Raw genomic sequence first — 21,634 nt, forward strand, 5'->3', positions numbered from 1 at the left:
AAATTGGGGTACCCCAATGCAGATACCTCAAATTTGGAGGTCCCAGAAGGTGAACATTTGATCTGTTTTAATGTTCAAGCGGATAGATCTGAAAAATCGAAGGTAAGCCAGTCTTGATCATCCACAAAAGCAAAATTTAGAGGGTAACTTGCCAAGTAGATAACTTTTCTCCGAGATACTTTTGTTACATTATAATGCATTAGAAATTATGTTTACAACTTAAATTCACTGCTTCACATGGCAGGAAAAAGGGGTAAACAAAATTTTGAGGGGGAACATGCTGCTCACACTCTGCATGGACAGGTCCCACTAGCTAGCATATACATAAAGGTAGTCTGAAAACTTCCCTCCTTAGCCCAATTTCCTTTGCATGCATCCTTGTACTGGTCTGGTAACCATGTTTCCTCGTGCACTTTTTAGTAATATCGAATTTTTTAATACTTCATTTTTTTTACTTCATCTCTTAAACTTAACATGTGAATAGGAACCCCAAGGTCTACCCATCCACAAAATTACATATCCATCTTTTTTATTTTTTCGCTAACGCTGGATATCCAAGTATTCTTCCTGACTAGTCCTACAGGTCCATATTGACCCTACACCCACATAGACCAAGTCATACTGGGGTTAAATGGGAACCATTAAACTTTCATTGAAAGCAGTGAAGAGCACTAAATACCAGCATGTTAGTGACCCAAGGAGATAAGAAGAGTCGAACTCAATACCACACACTTCCTGAGGCGAAGATATGCTACCAACTTGTCTACCCCTTGAGGTTGTTACATACCCATCTAAGTTACACATGGAAGAACCAAGTCCGTCTTGAATAACCCCTCCAAACTGGCCCATACAAAACTTCTCTCCCATAAAAAACCAGTTATAAGATTAATGCTGTTACCATTTAGCAACAAACATAAACTGGAGAGAGAGAGAGAGAGAAAGAGAGAGGAGCAGCTATCTATTCATGCATGTAGATAATAAGATTCAATTAATTCATCTAGAGAGGATTAGATATCTATTCAAGTCATGAACATAATAAGATTCAATCTATTGATTTCAGTTGTTTGAAGTTATACACCAACATTAGTCTAGGATATGAATTTTTGTCATTAAAAACAACACTTTTATTTTCGCAAAGATAATTAGCTAAACAATCAACAACCATTCAGTAATGATAGCAAGACAATATTCCCTAGAGTTTCTTGAGCAGTTGCAGTGACTGGAATTTATTGATGGTTCATCCACAAAAGTGTTCAGTTACCCCATATTCATGTTGTGACCATGTGTGTTCATAGAATATTCTCAAGGATTCAAGCTCTGTTGCAACTTCTTTCATTGTTGGCCTATCTTCCCCCTTAATATTTAAGCATTTTCTTGCAATCTCAGCAACTGATAAAACTGCTCTTTATTTCTCTCATTTGCCACTTGGACATCAAGAATATGAAGAAGTTTATTGTCTTCCATTGAAGAAATAAAATGCATCACCAGGCTTTTATGTTCCCCAAATCCTTCGGGTGGAAGTGGCTTTAGCCCAGTCAAGAGCTCTGCAAGAACAACACCAAAGCTATAAACATCACTTTTGTCAGTCAGTTGACCTGTTTGAAAGCAATCTGGGTCTAAGTACCCTAAGGTCCCTTGAACTAATGTCAGCATTTGAGATTGATCAAAAGGAACCAATCTTGAAGCCCCGAAATCAGATACTTTTGCTGTGTAATTATCATCTAGTAGTATATTGCAAGACTTGACATCCCTATGAAGGATTGGTATTGAATGAGCAGAGTGCAAATACCCTAGTGCACCAGCTGTTTCAGTGGCAATTCTTAACGGCTTCCCCATGAAATAGACACTGCCTGATTCTCATTATGGATATGTTGAAAGAGGGTTCCATGAGAGATGAATTCATAAACTAACATTGGAACCTGTGTCTCTAAGCAACATCTCAAGATCTTTACTACATTTCTATGATTTATTTGGGAAAGGATATCAACCTCATTTATGAACTCTATAATCTGACCTTTATCCATTATTTTGGATTTCTTAATTGCCACTTCTTTGCCACCCAATAATATTCCTTTGAAAACTGTACCATGCCCTCCTTCACCAAGTATTCGACTCTCATGGAGCCATTGTTACACCTGTGCCCTAACCCGGTCTAATTTGAACTGATTGAGATAGGTCTCGGGCCGGCAGTGGAAAGCACCACTGAATATTGGCTTGTGGTAGCCCATTGCCAAAGGGGGAAGGATGACCCCACTTGCCAGTGCATCTCCTGCTTATCCAACTGGAGGGGATTCAAGCCTTCCGATCACAGATGGTAAGTTATCCAACACCCTACACTCGAATCCCACCTTGCACCAAAACTATCGGAAGTCCATGTGCACAGCCTATGGCAACTACTCGTGCAAGACTAACTTGTGGATAGTAAGCAGTCAAGATACATAGCTATATTGACCACTGGAAATAGACCATTGGAAGCACCTGGGCTTGGATCCGGTGACCACTTGTGCTGCTGAATTGGTTTCGATGCCCGTGGACCCCACCGCTCACATCGACAACAACCCCGGATGACCACACATGCTCTCCCACACCTTCCTCATTACTTGTACTTCATATGAGTCTATGGAGGTGGGCCCGCATATGTCGAATGCAGGATTAACTTACTTAGACCGGACTAGGACCAACCAAACAGGCCTTAAGGGCATAACTTAGTATAAATAGGAAAGGTGAGTTCATTTCTCACCTCTCACTTGTACAAAACGTGGGAGAGAGCAGAAGAGGAGAAAATGGAGGAGAAAGGAAGAAGAAGAGGAAGAAGGAGTTAGAGCTCACCTTGGTGCTCGTTGCCTGCTAAGTTGCCGAAATCCTTACCGGAGGTAAGTGCCACACCTCTTACCACTTTCTCTTCATTTTGAGCTAGGGTAAAGTGAGTATGGATGTGAATCTTGGCCTCCACACCTCCCCAAGCTTGGGGAGTACGTATTTCACCTCCCTAGTGTGATTGTTGAGCTCAAACCAAGTCCAATGAGCTTCGGCAACACTTGTGACCAAATGACCATCTAGGGTTTCAATCTTTTAATTTATGTATCTCCCAAATGGCCCGATAGAATCGAAATTTATTTAGCTTAAACTGAAGGTAGGAACAACCTCTAAAAACTCCACGGAACAAATTCTAGTGATCGGACCCGAGCCAGAAAGCCCCAAATGGCGTGGGCACTTTCAGTGTGTCCATCGGAAACACCCCACTGGAAACACTGGGCCAAGATCCAGTGGCTGTTTCTGGTGAGGTATCTAAGCCTTAGGAGCTCTCTGCCAATGCCACCAGATTCACACATGATGAATCCGGTGGGTTCCAACCCTGTTTCCGGTGACTGAATCCGATGACCTGTACTATCCAGGTTGGACAGTGTCTGACCTCTTTGGGGGTAACCCTTGTGGGTTCCTTCCAATGTTCCCTACACATAATAACGCCCGATTGCCTAGACAAAGATGTGCACATACCCCGAGGCCAGAATTCAATTGAACACCTAGTGGCCGTACTTGGAATCCGATCTGTTCAAACTCAATCAAGGTGAGGGATGGTTGACTTTTATTTTGGGATTGTTTAATTATATAGAATTGCTCACATGTGCTAGGATATCACATGATTATAAATTGTTTAAGTGATTATGATGTTCCATAACATGTTATTATTGCATAATATGTTGTTAATGGAAAGGATATGAAATGTATCTTATGAGACGAAATTCGGTGTGGTAAAGGTGGTTCCGGTACCGTGATTTCTGTATATGTTTTGCATTCATGCATTGATTATGTGCATTAGCTTAGTGTAGTCATGGATTACACTTTGTGTCCAATGGTATCCCGGTATCGTGTACTCCAGGACTACATTTGGAAATGGATATGCTTCATGGCCGATGGTAATCCCAGTGTTGCATAGTCCATACTCAACTGCTTTGTATGTTAGAATAGGTATTTAGTCGTAGGTTACACCTTGTAGACAATGGTATCCTGGTATCGTGCACCCCAGAACTATACTTGAAAATGGACCCGCTTCATGGCCGATGGTGATACTGGTGTTGCATGGTCCATACTAACTGTATCATTATACAAGACATGTAGGATATTATGGTTAGGTGACATTCCCCATGCTACGTCTCCTTGCCAACAGGGGGTAAGGTGTTGGATGACCCAATGGTGGTATGTTCAATGAATATTTCTGGAATGTCATACTCGCGGTACGATGTGATTGTTGTTGGAGGCAGAAACTAGTCCGGGGTGGTCGATGGTGATCCCGATGTCGTAACTGCCAGGAGGGGATTATCAGGGGTTTGCTAGGTGGCCAATGGATGCATCCCCGGACCAGCAGGCTCCTAATCACGGCTAGGGCTTATATCACTATGTAGTCGATATACGAGTTTCGAGACAAGGGATACAACTTAATGTGCTGTAGTAGCATTTACTAGACTTAGTTGTATTATTAGGTGGTTTAATAATCAAATGAATTTTATCATTCGCATCATGGACTATGTGTTTAATTCTTATATTCATGTCATTATGGAATATACTATATGTGAATACTTGTGCTTGGTTGTGCATGAACCCCACCTCTCACTGAGCAAGTTGGAAGCTCACCCCATATACATGTCCCCTTTTAGATGATGATGCAGGTACTGTCGTGCCTATGACTTATACTTCTCTATCTTCCGAACTCGAGTATGGAGTGAGCGACTAGTGGATGCCGGAAGTGGGGGAGCATGACCAAGACTATGCTTAAGACTATTCTCCTTGCAACTACTGTGCATACGCGGCATCATGAGATGCTCGGCGTATTTTTGTTATTCTGATACCAAATTGTGAATGGTATTTTTTTGGCTTATTATTTATAAGTCGTGGATAATTGTAATTGAACAACTCAGTTATTTATATATGATATCATTAGATGTTTTCCTCCCCATTTTAGTTATGATTCCGCTATTATACTCTGATTCCGCTGCAATTGGTTTGAGTTCGTGTTGTGAGATTACTTATGTTAAGGTACTACTATTAGAGATCATGGTAAGTTTGTAAAATGGATACATATCTTACTCACACTATCGGTATTCCTAAGGGTAATTTACAATGCCACCCCTTATAGAATGCCATTATTATAAGAACACCCCCTCTATTTCATCAAATTAGACTCAAACCCCCTGTCATTAGTCACATAATAGTGAGGATTTAAAATGACCAATATACCCTATTCACTGACCTCGTGTCTCAACTCTCACTATTTGGAACCCATTTCAAACCTTAGTTTCTCTCTCTTACCTCTTTGAAAAGATGTGGATCTGAAACCAACCTCACTGGAAATCGGACATTGAGGCCAGCGGCGGCGTACAACTTTATCCGATGACAAAGAAGAACCCAACACTCCGATGGTTGCATTGGAAGCAAAAAGGGCAGATCCAGATTTTGGCAGTGAAGTTGACACGGCAGTATGGGTTGATGATGCCTAAGCAAGTCTTGCATCGTAGAGGAAGGTAAGGGAGGGTTGGGATATCAGGATGTGGCCGGATCGGAGAGATCGTCGCTGCAATTGGGATCGCACATTTGCTAGCTTCTACCTTCGTTTGTGGCCATACACCCCAAGTCATACGTACGTCGTTGACACCCTCAGCATCCATTACTGCCATCTCCGACATCTCTTCCTCTTCTCTATTTCTTATTGGATTCGACATAAACAAAATCGAAGAGAAAATTGGTTTTATTTTCTTTTTCTTTTTAAAAAATAAAATTTTCTTTTTAATATCTTTCTCTCTCGGACAGAGATGGATGAGAGAGAGAGATAGAGAAGAGAAGGATAGGCAATCCCTTGATCAGAGAAGACGAGGGTGAAGGGGTCAGCGCCTTACCGGTTACAAGATAGACGGATAGAGAGAATTAGAGATCAGGGTAGGTTTCTGTATGCCTTTAAAAGAGAAAATGGAGAGAGACGAAGATAGATCGGCTTTACACTTGAGCTTAAAATGGGATGGGTTTTGTGGGTTTCCGAAAAAGGACGAAGCCATATCGGCAAAGTAGCCATTGGTGGGGTTTGGAGGAGAGCTAAACATATATCAGCCATAGGCCATGGAAAAGATTGGATTTGAGAATCCAACTTGAAATTTTACATTTTCTTTATGGCCTTCTTCAATTGATTATTTCTTACCTTTCTGCCGTTCTGCTCCAGTTCCCCTTTCAGGTACATCGAGGCTGACTGGTCGTCCAAATCCGGAAGACCTTGTCAAGGTACATCTGCTGAGGAGAGGGTGTTTTTAGATGGGTAGTTTAGGTAGTTCACATTTAATAAGGGTATTTTGGCATTTAAAAAAAATATAGTAACTGACATCAGCATATAAGGTATATTCCGTAACAAGAATTAACGGCAGGGGTCTGAGTCTAATTTGGTGAAACAGAAGGGGTGTTCATATAATATTGACATTCTTTAGGGGGTGGCGCAGTAAATTACCCTATTCCTAATGGTAAGTTAAGTTTACTAGAATTGGAGTGTGATAGTCATACTTTCCATAGAAATACTTCCCTCTAAAATATTTCTAGCGCAATTACTGGTTTATCATGTTGCTCCACATGAGTAACTTTATACGGTTCTACCCCATTTTCAATCATCCAGGGAATGTATTCTAAACTCGGCTCATCCGGTTTGGATTTAAAAATATTTGTTTATGGGTTTTACGGTTCACATTCCAAATCCCACTCGGTCTCTATCCCATTATGTTATTTTTAATGCAAAATTTACCAATTATTTTATTTTTTTTATGATTGACTTGGACCAGCTGTGCCTCTGATCTCTATTCCTTGAATGACAAGGGCCCTAATTAACAAAGGACTGTCTAGTCAGCTACACCAAATAGATGAGCTCCTCCGAAAAAAAAAAAAAAACGACATTACGTCTTCGTTATTGACAAGTTTTTCACAATTCAACCCATAAACATCATCCCCAGAAATCATTGACCTCTTCACAAGTGGTTTTTATTTTAGTTTCAAATGTATAGGGTTTTTTGGTTGGAGGAATTCTTGTAGAAACGTAACCCTAAAACGATGCAGAAGATAATAGAAAAACAAAACAAATAATGCACACGGATTTTACGAGGTTCGGCAAGGTTGCCTACGTCCCCGGTGAGATGAGATTCTGCTTCACTATCAATGGAGAATAGGGTTATAGTGCTCGTCCTCCCACCTCTCAGTATTGCTTGCATTACAAAGAAAGAAACCCTCGCTACAAACATATAGCGAAAAAACCCTAATCCGGATTAAACTACAATTGCCACCATAATCCGGATTAAACTACAATTGCCCTCAAATAAAAAATTCGAGCGGGGGGCTGCGCCCCCTACACCCCCTGCTATGCAGGGGGGCCTCCTACCCCCCTTGCAACCCCCACAGCCCGTTAACCGGCTAGCGGGACCGCTGTCCTACCTGTCTAGGTGTTGCACCAGTACTCCCTGGATTAAACTGCGACGGAATACAAGACATCATACACCAACAATCTCCACCTTGGCTTGAATTCTATCGAGCCTCCTGTAAAGATAACTTGTAGACGTCTTCATCATTGTACCTCATTAGAGGCACAAACTCGCACCTGTTTGGTGCTTCCCTCATCTTCAATAATGAGTAATATTAATCAAGTCCAAACAGGACTCGAACTTCTCTGTAGTAACTAGCTTTGTAAACATATCTGCAGGATTGAGATCTGTATGAATTTTTCTCAAGTGAATACTGCCTTCTGACACAAGCTCCCTGATCTTATGAAATCTCACATCAATATGCTTTGTCCTTGCATGAAACACCTGATTCTTTGCAAGGTGTATGGCACTCTGACTGTCATAGTGTAACACTGTACCTCCTTGCTCCAGCCCCAACTCACGAACCAGTCCAGCCAACCAGACTCCTTCCTTGGCAGCCTCAACTACTACCATGTACTCTGCCTCTGTAGTGGACAATGCAATTGTAGACTGAAGCATCACCCTCTATGATATAGGTCCACCAGCTAATGTAAACATATACCCTGTAGTAGACCTCCTCTTGTCTAAATCACCAGCATAGTCAGAATCAACATAACCTGCCAATTCTGTAGAACTTCCCTTGCCACTGAACATAACACCTATATCTTTAGTCTTGCTCAAATATCTGAAGATCCACTTAATTGCATTCCAATGTTCCTTCCCTGATTACTCATGTATCTGCTAACAACACTGACTGCATGAGACAAATTCGGCCTGTTACAAACCATAGCATACATGAGACTCCCAACTGCGCTAGCATAAGGGACTTGAGACATCTGCTTCACTTCCTCATGTGTTGTAGGGCATTCCCTTTCAGATAACTTGAAGTGGCCAACTAACGGAGTGCTAACCGGCTTAGCCTTTTCCATATTGAAACGCTCTAACACCTTTTCAATATACCTCTTCTGAGTTACCCAAAGTTTTTCTGTATTTCTATCTCTAAGGATTTCTATGCCAAGGATCTTCTTAGCGGCACCAAAATCCTTCATCTCAAATTCAGCACTCAACAAAAACTTCAAAGAGACTATATCATGTTTGTTCTTTGCAGCAATGAGCATGTCATCAACATAAAGCATCAACAAAATAATAGAATTATCACTTGACACTTTATAATAAACACAACTATCATACTCACTTCTTGTGTAGCCAATCTTCATCATGTGGGAATCAAAGCGCTTGTACCACTGCCTAGGAGATTGCTTAAGACCATAAAACGACCTCTTAAGCAGACAAAAATGGTCTTTCTTTCCCTGCACCTTGAAACCTTCAGGTTGCTCCATGTAAATCTATTCCTCCAAGTCACCATGAAGAAATGCAGTTTTCACATCAAGTTGTTCAAGCTCTAAATCATACATGGCCACCAAAGCAAGTAGTACCCTGATCGAAGTGTGTTTCACCACTGGAGAGAATATTTTATTGTAGTCTATCCCCTCCTTCTGTGCATAGCCCTTGGCTAAAAGTCTAGCCTTATACCTTTCACGCTCCTTCTCAGATGCTGCCTCTTTCTTACGAAAGACCCATTTACACCCAATGATTTTTCGTCCCTTGGGTTTTTCCACAATCTCCCAAGTCTTGTTCTTCTGTAGAGATTCCATTTCCTCCATCATAACTGTCATCCATTTATCATGCTGTGCATCACTCAAAGCATCATGGTAGGAAGATGGATCACCTGTACCTACAGTGAGGGCATAGGCAATCATGTCCTCAAACCCGTATCTCATAGGTGCTTTGTGAGTACGCTTCCCTTTACCCTTTGCTATAGTATAGGGAACTTCTACTGCTTTCTGTTGTCCGGGTAAGTCACTTGATGACTCATTCTCTCTTGTTGTTTCTAACTCACCTAACTCCACCTGCACAGTAGAATCTTCTTTATTTTCATCAACTGCTTGTGAATTGTAATTTGACTTCACTATATGAGACTCATCAAACATAACGTCTCTGCTAACCATAATTTTCTGTTAACTTAGATCCCACAACTTGAATCCCTTTACGCCTTTCTTAAAACCAAGAAAGATACATTGCTTAGACTTTGAGTCTAACTTGGAACGCTGCTCACTCTCAACATGCGCATAGGCTGGACAACCAAATATTTTTAGAATAGAATAATCTACTAGTTTTCCTGTCCATACCTCTTCAGGAATTTTACAATCAATTGCCTTTGATGGAGATCTATTGATGAGGAAACATGCCATGTTCACTGCTTCTGCCCAAAATCTCTTGCTCAATCCTGCATTCAGCCTCATACTCCGAGCTCTTTCTAAAAGTATTTTGTTCATCCTTTCAGCTACACCATTTTGTTGTGGTGTCTTTGGAACCGTGAAGTGACGTGTAATCCCTTCAGCTTTGCACAATTCTAGAAACGGCTTGTATGTGTACTCTCCTCCATTATCAGTTCTCAAGTATTTAATTTTCTTTCCTGTCTTCCTTTCTACCTCAGCCTTCCATTCCTTAAATTTAGTGAACACCTCACTTTTATGCTTCGTGAAGTTGATCCAAACTTTCCTTGAGTAATCATCAACAAAGGTCACCAAGTATTCTACCCCACCTTTAGATTTTGTTGTTGAAGGACCCCATACATCGCTATGTACATAATCAAGCACCACTTTATGTTTTGCAATTTTGAAACTAACCTTGTACTATTTTCTGAACACACAATACTTGCAGAAGTTCAGTTTACAAGTTTTTACTCCCTTCAACATTTTTCTTTTATGAAGCTCCATCAATCCTCTTTCTCCCATATGCCCTAACCGCATGTGCCACAAATAGGTATCATCTGTATCAAATACTACATCTGTAGTCACAAATTCTCCACCTATAACTGTGCTCCCTATGAGTCTGTATAGGTTTCCTGCTAGTTGTCCCTTCATGACAACCATTACACCCTTAATAACTTTGAGAACTCCACCTTCTGCTATGTACTTGCAGCCATTTGAGTCAAGTGCCTCCAAAGATATTAAGTTTTTTCCTTAATTCTGGCACATGTCTCACATCTGCTAAGATTCTTACTATCCCATCAAACATCTTGATTTTGATAGTGCCTATCCCAATGGTCTTGCATACGGCATCATTCCCTATTAGGACAGACCTACCATTATATGGTTGATATGTATCAAACCCATCCTTATGTGGACACATGTGATATGAACATCCAGAATCTAAAATCCAAGAATCAGAAGGCTGATTCTTACCTGATGATATAGAGAGTACATCTCCATCATCTCCATCTGAACTGTCAGCCACGCTAGCTTCCTCAGATGCCTTATCTACACCTTTCTTCTTTAAGTCCGCCTTCCTCTTCAAGCACTCTCTCTTCTGATGACCTTCCTTCTTGTAATAGTAACAAGAGACCTTTGTCTTTGCCCCTTTTGATTTCGATCGACTCTGCCTAGATCCCTTCTGATTTGATCTCCTTCTTTTCTGCTCCTTGTCACCTCCGAAAAAACCTTCTCCTTGAGATTTCGTACTACTGGCCTTCTTCCTTGTGTCATTGAACATGAGGGCAGCTGCGACTTCATCCATCTCAAGGGTCTCCTTCCCCTACAAGAGAGTCGTTACTAGGTGACCATATGATTCTGGGAGCGACGACAGCAATAGTAACGCCTTGTCTTCGTCTTCGATCTTAACCTCCAGGTTTGCAAGTTTACTTACGATCTGATTGAACATGTTAAGATACTCTAATAGATCCGTATCTTCCTCCATCTGTAGAGAATACAATTGCTTCTTCACGAACAACTTGTTCGTTAAGGACTTCGTCATGTACATGCTTTCAAGTTTTGCCCATAACTGCGGTGCAGATTCGATACCCACAACATATTGTAGGGCATCATCAGAAAGATTTAATCGGATATCACTTACCGCCTTTTCCTCCATCTCTTCCCAATCTTCGTCAATAATTTTTGCAGGTTTCTTTGACTTCCCCAACAACGTTTTTGCCAAACCCTGCTGTATCAGAAGATCCTTCATCCTTTGACGCCAGAGGGTGAAATTGTTCTTCTCATTAAACCTCTCGATGTCATACTTGACATTCGATCCCTTCCCTGCCATCGTGATAGTAAACCCTAGAAAACGGAAACCTAGAGCTCTGATACCAATTTGTAGAAACGCAACCCTAAAACGATGCAGAAGATAATGGAAAAACAAAACAAACAATGCACACGGATTTTACGAGGTTCGGCAAGGTTGTCTACGTCCCCGGTGAGATGAGATTCTGCTTCACTATCAATGGAGAATAGGGTTACAGCGCTCGTCCTCACACCTCTCAGTATTGCTTGCATTACAGAGAAAGAAACCCTCGCTACAAATATATAGTGAAAAAACCCTAATCCGGATTAAACTACAATTGCCACCATAATCCGAATTAAACTACAATTGCCCTCAAATAAAAAATTCGAGCGGGGGGCTGCGCCCCCCTACACCCCGTGCTATGCAGGGGGGCCTCCTGACCCCCTTGCAACCCCCACGGCCCGCTAACCGGCTAGCGGGACCGCTGTCCTGCCTGTCTAGGTGCTGCACCAGTACTCCCTGGATTAAACTACGACGGAATATAAGACATCATACACCAACAATTCTCACTAACATTGACTATAAATGTTGGGACTTCTTCAATCAATAATGGATGCATTTTTAAAATGTATTTTGTTAACTTCACTCCAAGTTCAATTTTTTATTTTTTATTTTAAATTATTTTGTGATTGTGAGAGTTTAACAATATAAATAAATAAATAGCTATTGACTCTTTAAAACTGTGACCTAATGAGGCAAACTACACACTAACCAGTTGTCAACCCATGGCCTAACAAAAAAATAATATTTCTAGCACTGGTAGAGGCCCCATGTTTCAAGCCGCCAGAAGGTGGATAATGTAGCAACATGAACTATTAGATAGGTAGGGGCATGTATGGATTAGCCACGATGTCAAATTTAATGGTCCAGCCTAAACATATGGTTCTCATCATATTGATTTTTCCATCTATATTTTCAACAGTCTATACGTTCTAACTTGCTCTTATGTTTGATATTTTAGTTATTGGAAAGGGTTATCTGAACAAGCATTGTAATCTACACCCTTTTATATATATTTTTTTTTAAAATTATTGTTTCTCTCTCTCTTAAAAAATATTAAAATGATACTTGTGAAGAGGCATAATGTACCTCTTAGGCTCAGAGAACTTTTTCCTCAGTAGTTATTCTTCACCCTATGTTCCAACATTACTTTTATCAGTTAGATGAATTGTATGAAAAAATTCTTTGTCCATGTACCCTAAGTTTTAATTTATTAAAACTAATGAAGTAATGTACTTTTGATCAAAAGGATCCAATCTTGAAACTCCAAAATCTAAAACTTTAGTATTTATCAAAAAAAAAAAAAAAAAAAAAAAAAAAAAAAAACCTCTGACACTTTAGCTATGCATGCAGTTTTCATATAGTAACATGTTGAGGATTCAACAAATGGCATTAGGCAGTATTTAACGACTAGGTTGCAAATATATTAATGTTTAGTATTTTTTTTCGCTAGAAGATCATTTATATTAGAAAAAAGTAGAGAAGAAATAAAAATTATTGAAAACCAATGGTCAATTACAAAAATAATTGGATAAAAAGCCTAGCTAATATTAATCCATCTTTGGCATTGCCATCAACAGATTAGACTATCAAAAAGCCCTTCAATTCCAAGTTAAGATAAAACCAAAAAGATGAAATATCAGCTCCCAATTAAAGTGATAACTTGTCATTGTAACATTCACTAGGACAATCTCAAACTAATCTCAATTATCAGATTATCATAGTGAATTTGTTTGAGGAGTATTCCTTTTATTTTTTATTTTTCTCCTTAATCATTTTTTATAACTACAATTTTCACAAAGGATTATTATGACAGGTACTCAAATAGACTTGAACTTCAAAATTATCAATTTGACATACAACTCCTAAGATGACTTTATTTAGATATTTTAAACATGCGCATAAAATTTTATTCAAATCCAATATCATTTGGACTATATTGTTCGATTTCTAAGTCACTCTCTGGTAGAATCCAACCTTCATTACCATATGGATGGAAATAGGAAATGCTATATGAAGATATGTGGTGCGTCGAAATTTCTACATGGTTTGAAAGGTATAACTGTTTTAAATTTAGGCCAATACGATGGAATCTACGTAAAAAAAATTTAACAAAATATATTTTGAGGAATTATCACTCCCCTCCCCTGAATTATAGCTAAATATCAAGTTCCCCCACGTTTTTGTAAATACTTCATTCCCCTCCCCCCAAATGAAAAGGCTCTATCTACCGTGCCTTAGACGTTTAATATGGCTGTTAAGTTTGCAACTTTAGACGTTTAATATGGCTGTTAAGTTTGCAACTTTTTTTCTTAATGACCGAAATACCCCCATCCCTTTAGCTGTTAAGTCTAGCAATTTCAGATCAATCATGCTTTGCCCTTTTGCTGAAAAACCTAAATTTCTCGGGCGTTGATGGTAGATCACTGAGAAGACGGATGGCAAATTGGTACAAAGCCATGCTACCGGAATAGTCCTTCGATTCCCCACCACTACGGCCCACGTCAAGTAATTATTGGTAATCATAGCCGTCGGTGGTGTTTCAAGCTGGTCAGAAGCTCCTCGAATTTTTAAAGAATTTGGCTCAACCTATCAGGGCAATTAGCGTCCCACTCGAACTCAACCTCTAGAGTCATCCTCATACTCAACAACCTCTCCTACATTGTAGGAATTTTTAGTGAGCACAAACTCTAGAGACTACTTGCAGTCCAATACTACCTCATGAGACAGCAGAGTTGGAATAGGATCCCACATGTGATCATAGAGTTTGTCTATAACTCAATAATTGTAATCTCTATATAAGAGCACCATTGTACACTCATTAATGTTAATGCCAATATACAATTTCAACATGGCATCAAGAGCCGCATAAAGCTCCACCGAGCACCCTCCTCCTCCCTCTTCTACCATGGCTGAACCATCCCCACCTCCCACATCCCTATCTGGTGCTCATCATATGATATCTCTAAAGCTCACATCTAAGAACTATGTTTATTGGCGCACACAAGTCGTACCGTATCTCACTGGCCAACGCCTCTTCGACTATGTCACCGGTGATAATCGTTGCCCTCAAGACCCTATCAAAGCCAAGGAATGGCGTGAATAAGATGCCTTTATTATGAGCCTTCTCATCACCTCTCTCTCTGAAGAAGTCTTTTCATTAGCAGTTGGACGAACCACTAGCAAAGAGATCTAGGATGCACTCCATGCTGCATTCAGTTCTCCATCTACAACCAGGATTCTGTCTCTCAACGTCTCTCTTCAAAATCTGGTTCACAAACCAGATGAAACCATTACTCAGTTTCTCCATCGAGCCAAGCATCTCTCCGATGAGCTAGCTGCTGCAGGGAAGCCCCTCCCATCAGAAGACTTTAACATCCACATCTTCCGGGCCCTACGCACTGAATATCAAGCCCTTGCCTCCATTATGATGGCACAAAAGGAACCCATCTCCTACACCGACATGCATGGTCTCCTTATGAGTCACGAGAACCTTCTGCACTCACGCCTTCCCATTGTTGATCCTGCCATCGGTGCATCAGCCCATGTCACTCACCAAGGTCGTGGTCTTCCTTCCACTGGTGGTCGTGGTACAAGCTCCTCTCGAGGCCATGGTCGTGGTCGTGCTAGTGGATTTGGTCGCTCTAATGCATTCGCTCACAATCCATGCACAATCTGTGGACGCACTAATCATCAGACAGACACTTACTACTACCGCCCATAGGGACCTACTAGAGTTGCCATTCTACCTACCCCTCCCCATCCCTACAATCGGCCACCACCTCAACCCAATGCCTACCATACTACACCCTTCCCTACCCCTCAACCTCCTACCATCGCACCTCCACCCCATCACCCCACACCTCCACAATCCTTCACCACATCTTGGATCCCTGATATTGGAGCCACCCACCATTCCACCCCTGACTTAACCCAATTCTCCACCTATGATCCATACACAGGTAATAACCAACTTATGGTTGGTAATGGTAAGGGTCTTCCTATATCTCACATAGGCACTGCTTCCATCTCTTCTCCCTCTCGTTCATTTTCTCTTTCTAATGTTTTACATGTTCCCACTCTCACTTGTTCTTTGTTATCTGTTCAGCAATTTTGCCGTGACAATAATGTTTACTTTGAGTTTCACTCTTCCTTTTTCTCTGTGAAGGATCTGAAGACCAATCAAACCCTCTTCACTGGACACAGTAAGCATGGTCTCTATTCCGTTCCAGCGTCACCTTATGCCAATCTGGCCTCTGCCTCCTCTTTCAGTCACTGGCATCATCGTTTAGGGCACCCTCATGAACGTGTGCTTTGTCTTATGTTACCGGGTCATCAGCTCGTGAAGTCTCCTTCTTTATGTTCTGCTTGCCAAATGGGCAAAGCCAGTAGATTGTCACTACGTGAAACTAGTACTCGTAGTTCCTCTCCTTTGGATTTGATTTTTAGTGATGTATGGGGCCCCCACCCCACAGTTTCTTCAAATGGGAATCGTTATTTTGTTATATTTGTTGATGACCATACTAAATATATTTGGTTTACTGCTTTAAAGTTGAAGTCTGATGTTTACTCTGCCTTTCGTACTTTTCAGGCCTTGGTGGAACGTCAGTTTTCTCGCTCCATCAAGGCCATTCAAACTAATTGGGGGGAGAATTCCGTACTCTCCCATCTTATTTTGCCAAGTTGGGCATCCAACATAGGTTATCTTGCCCTCATACTCATGAGCAACAGGGAACAGTTGAACGTCGTAACAGGCACATTGTTGAAACTGGGATTACCCTACTATCCCATGCCGTTGTTCCCCAGGCTTACTGGGATTATGCCTTTGAAACCGTAGTCTTTCTCATCAATCGCATGCCCTCCTCTATCACAGGTAACAAATCCCCCCATCAGTTAGTTACAGGCAACTCTCCGGACTACTCTTTTCTAAAAATCTTTGGATGCCTTTGTTATCCATGGCTCCGTCCTTACAATCATCACAAGGTTGAACCCCGTTCTGCCTCATGTGTTTTCTTAGGATATAGCCCTTCCCATCATGGTTATCGTTGTATGGATCTCATCACCCGTCGTATCTATATATCTCGCCATGTCAGATTTGACGAATCTACCTTCCCATTTCACACTGCACCACCATCCTCATCAACCCAACCCCCTCCTACTACCCCTCCCCCGTGGGGCATTGCACCTAACATACCTACCCCTCAACCTCACCCTAGCCCTCTACCTACACTCCCAAATCCACCCATCCCTCTCCCTGCCACCCCAGACCCGCCCCTACCCTAACCACCCTCTCCCATATCCCCTCCTTTCTCACCTCACCTAACCCTAACCGACCCTAACCCTGACTCCTCTACCACCCCACCCCGTCGCACCAGAACCCTACATGATCTCTATGCTGACCCCCTGACCCTCTCTACCACCACCTCACCTGACCCGATTGAACCTACATGCTTCTCTCAGGCCCACAAGGTTCCTCATTGGTGTTCTGCTATGTCTGATGAATTTAATGCTTTATTACGAAATGGCACTTGGTCTCTTGTGCCTTACAGGGAAACTATGAATCTGGTTGGCTGCAAGTGGGTGTACCGCATCAAACGAAAGGCAGATGGCTCCCTTGAGCACTATAAGGCCCGTTTAGTTGCTAAAGGATTTCATCAACAACCTGGTCTTGACTATCATGAGACCTTTAGCCCTGTCATCAAACCTACTACCATACGAACGGTCCTCTCCTTGGCCATATCTAACGGATGGGCTGTTCGTCAGCTTGATGTTCAGAATGCATTCTTGTATGGTATTCTATCTGAGGAAGTCTACATGGCTCAACCCCAGGGTTTTGAAGATGCCCTACGCCCTAATCATGTCTGTTGCCTCCACAAGTCCCTCTATGGGCTCAAACAGGCTCCTAGGGCTTGGTTTCACAGGTTAACTGAGTTCCTCACTCGCTCTGGTTTTCGATCATCCCAAACCGACACATCACTATTTATCTACATGCAGGGCTCTGTTGTCACATATGTCCTTGTCTACCTCGATGATATCTTGGTTACAGGGAACCAACCAACTCATGTTCAGACTCTCCTTCATCAGCTTGCTTTCGAATTCTCTATCAAGGATCTTGGTCATCTCAGCTTTTTTTCTTGGTATTGAAGCCCTATATTGATTTGATGGTGTCCTCCTCTCTCAACACCGGTACATCACTGATCTCCTCCAGAGGGCTGGCATGACTGACTGTAAGCCCGTCACTACTCCCATGGCCACCACCTTTGCAGCATCTTCCACAGGGGGTGTCCTTCTTTCAGATCTCACCAAATATCGCTCCATTGTCGGTGCTCTCCAATACATCACCCTCACCAGGCCTGATGTGGCTTATTCAGTGAACCGTGCCTGCCAGTTTATGTATGCCCCCACCGAAGACCATTGGACACTAGTCAAACGGATTCTACGCTATCTCCAAGGAACCAAGGATCATGGGTTGTTCATCTCCAAATCTAGTTCCCTCCAATTACAAGCATTCTCTGATGCTGACTGGGCTGGTGACAGTATGGATCGTAAATCCACAGGAGGCTATGCCATCTATATGGGTTCTAATTTGATCTCCTAGGCCTCTAAGAAGCAAAAGACAGTTGCACGCTCCTCCACCGAGTCTAAGTACAAAGCAGTGGCTGATGCTTGCGCCGAACTCACTTGGCTTTGCTCTCTCTTTGAGGAATTAGGGATCCCTGTCTCCATTGCACCCATTCTTTGGTGTGACAACATTGGGGCCACTTACCTTTCGGTCAATCCGGTCTTTCATGCTCGTACCAAGCATGTTGAAATTGACTTCCACTTTGTTCGTGATAAAGTCGCTTCCAAGGAACTTCAAGTGCAGTTCATTTCAACCCATGACCAGATAGCCGATATCCTTACCAAAGCTCTCAGCTCTACACGGTTCTCCTTTCTACGGGACAAGCTGCGGATTCGACCATTCAAATCCCCATCTTGAGGGGGTGTATCAGGGCAATTAGCGTCCCACTCGAACTCAACCTCTAGAGTCATCCTCATACTCAACAACCTCTCCTACATTGTAGGTATTTTTAGTGAGCACAAACTCTAGAGACTACTTGCAGTCCAATACTACCTCATGAGACAGCAGAGTTGGAATAGGATCCCACATGTGATCATAGAGTTTGTCTATAACTCAATAATTGTAATCTCTATATAAGAGCATCATTGTACACTCATTAATGTTAATGCCAATATACAATTTCAACACAACCCAAGTCAATTTGGGTCATCCCAACCTAACCCAGTCCATCCCGACCTGCTTCGATCGAGCCATTCAGCAGGCTAGGGCCGAGCAAAGCCGAGCCCAAACTCCCTGTGGGCTGCCCAGTCCCATTGCATTTAACCATGAGCCCTGGAAGTCCCAGGTCTGTCTCCCAAGACTAGCCCGTCAGGCCAGCCTGCCAAACCTAAGATCTCTTTGGTCTTTGTAGCCTACCTTAAAATCCAGGTTTTTTCGCTAGAAGGTCATATATGTTAAAAAGAAAGATAAAAGCTATAAATGTACATGTTGGGTCTAAAGACACCAGAAACAAATACAAAAAGATAAATTCGGGGTCACTCCCCCACCTTTGGCATGGCCATCAGCAAGGGAGGAAATCCACTACTTCACATAGAGTCTATATCTTGATCTTCCATCAGCATCTACTCTAAGCTCCTCAAGAATTGAGATTGGAAGCATAGGATTGATAATTGACAAACCACTTTGAGTAGCATCTTAGCTAGGAAATCTGCAATGGGGTTGGCTTCTCTGAAACAGTGAGAAAGCTTCCATGTGATACTAGAAATATATGGCTGCAAAAATTGCCATTCTTGCAATGCATACCATGGTAATGATTTTTTGACAACAGCCATTGTAACAGCCACCGAGTCGGTGTCAATCCATAGATGGTCAATTCCTAGCTGTTTAACAAGAATGATACCATAGATGAACCCAAATATTTCTGCTAAAACCCAGGTTCTTAGTTGCTTTTTAGGCAATATAATCAAGGCAATTTAAAGGAATAATGGAGAGAAAAATTTCTGAAAAAAATCACAATATAAAAGTCTTACTACCCTCTTTCCATTGATGCCTTCATCCCCCTCAAAAACCTCAGCTACATCCAAGAGAAATTCCCAAAATATACTTTCTTGACAAGTTTGGCCATTTGGAGTGCCATCTTCCAAGCTGAGTTTCAGTGGGCCTTGAAAATGGATTCCGGTGAAACGAACAGGCACACATTGAGCTGGAACCCTCCAACGCATTTTATTTTATTTTATTTTTATTTATACTTATTTCAAGATTTTATTTAAATAGGGGTAAAGAGGGATTTTTCAAATTAAAACTACTTTTAAAAATAATTATTTTTCTTCAAAAATTCTAGAGAAACTATATATCATGTATCATAGTGTTATTGATGTTCGTTACCAAAAAATAGTGTTATTGATGTTCACTGAAAATTCTGGAGTAGAAAAAGTGGTTTTTATGACTCCTTTCCTTAGGGGCATTTTAGTCATTTAAAAAAAGGATGTTTTAAAGCTCAAATCGAGTTCTGGATTTCCTATGAGGTGAAATAGCAAGATTTAATTTATATATCTGGGCTTCGGTTGGAAGAAATTAGGTCCAATAAATCTGGTTTGTGTTTTTACAATTTTGTCCTTGAAAGGTTATTTTAGTCATTATGTTTAAAAGTGTAGAAAGCTATCATAAAATTCTGTGGAAATATTTATAGGTGTATTTCCATTTTTTGTAATGATTTGAATGTGTCCCACTAGTTTTTCATCCATATTTTCATATTATTTTAATGGTTTGGCCTTATAGGAGCATTTAGTCCTTTGACTATTTTGACTCAAAAATATTAAAAATGTTTTAAAAATCAGATATAATGTAGAAATTCAAATATCACTTTTCTGCGGTAGAAAATCCACAAACTATAAACGTAGCGGTGACACTTATAATTGTGAATGGAAAATCATAATTAATCTACTGTCATATAAGCTATTGCTTCAGATTTTTGGGTCATCTATTATGTAAAAAAAAAAAAAAAAAAAACCCCAATATATATATATATATATATATTGTTATAGTTCATAGGAAAAAGTAAGTCGATGGCATTCTATTCCTGTATGAAGATTATCTGGACAAGTAGGATACTTAACATCCTCTTATAATGATTTTTTTAATTATTTTAAAAATTAATATAATAATCTTATGTGAGAAGCTATAACACATGTAGGACAATATACGCCATAGGTTCAGAGAATCTTTTCTCTTTTATATATAAGAGAATATATCACGACAAGGAGGCTTTGTCCTTTGCTAGATTGAAATCAAAGACATGCAAATGGATGGAATTTCACTGCAAATTGATAATTTTCAACGGAATAGAGCCAAGGTACAATTTAACGCCCACCGTTTATTTATGAGAAAACTAAGGAACGGAATTAGATATATCCCAATTCCCATCAATTACAAGAACTGAAAATTCGGCTTCAAGACTAAGTTTTTCAATCAATAATGGATGTGACTTTTTTATATTATATTATAAAGTCTTTTTTTTTTTTTTTTTTTTATTGCATATTATATTATCAAGTCAATGGATATGAATTTGGCTCTTGTTATTATTAAAATGGATTTGAATTTGACATGTAATAGTGATAGATGATAGCTTACAGTTCTACTTGTACAAGAGAAAAATCATTGAACTTAACTTCACATTGGTTCTTCATATCAATTTTAGATGTGTTGTACTCTTTAAATTAATATAGATGTGACCTCTTTTCTTCTTTTGAAGACAATGTGTGGCTTTTAAATAATATTTATAGATTTGGGGTCCTTTATGCTTGTGGAGAATATATATTTTCCCCTCTCCAATCAAGGCATGACTAAGTCCTTACCAGACTGACTTGCTTTTAAAATCAAGAAATATACTTCTGATATTATTTTATGTAATTATATGTTAAATTTCAAAGACAAGTGTGAACTACTTTTCCATATTTTATTCAACTGTAAA

General features: G+C 40.6%; 1 pseudogene; it reads right to left on the minus strand.

Annotated features, from left to right (window-relative positions):
- Positions 1-1,169: 1,169 nt before the first annotated feature.
- Positions 1,170-19,886, minus strand: LOC122072567 (annotated as a pseudogene).
- Positions 19,887-21,634: the final 1,748 nt, after the last annotated feature.

The sequence above is a fragment of the Macadamia integrifolia genome, chromosome 1, assembly GCF_013358625.1.
Source record: "Macadamia integrifolia cultivar HAES 741 chromosome 1, SCU_Mint_v3, whole genome shotgun sequence".
NCBI lineage: Eukaryota > Viridiplantae > Streptophyta > Magnoliopsida > Proteales > Proteaceae > Macadamia > Macadamia integrifolia.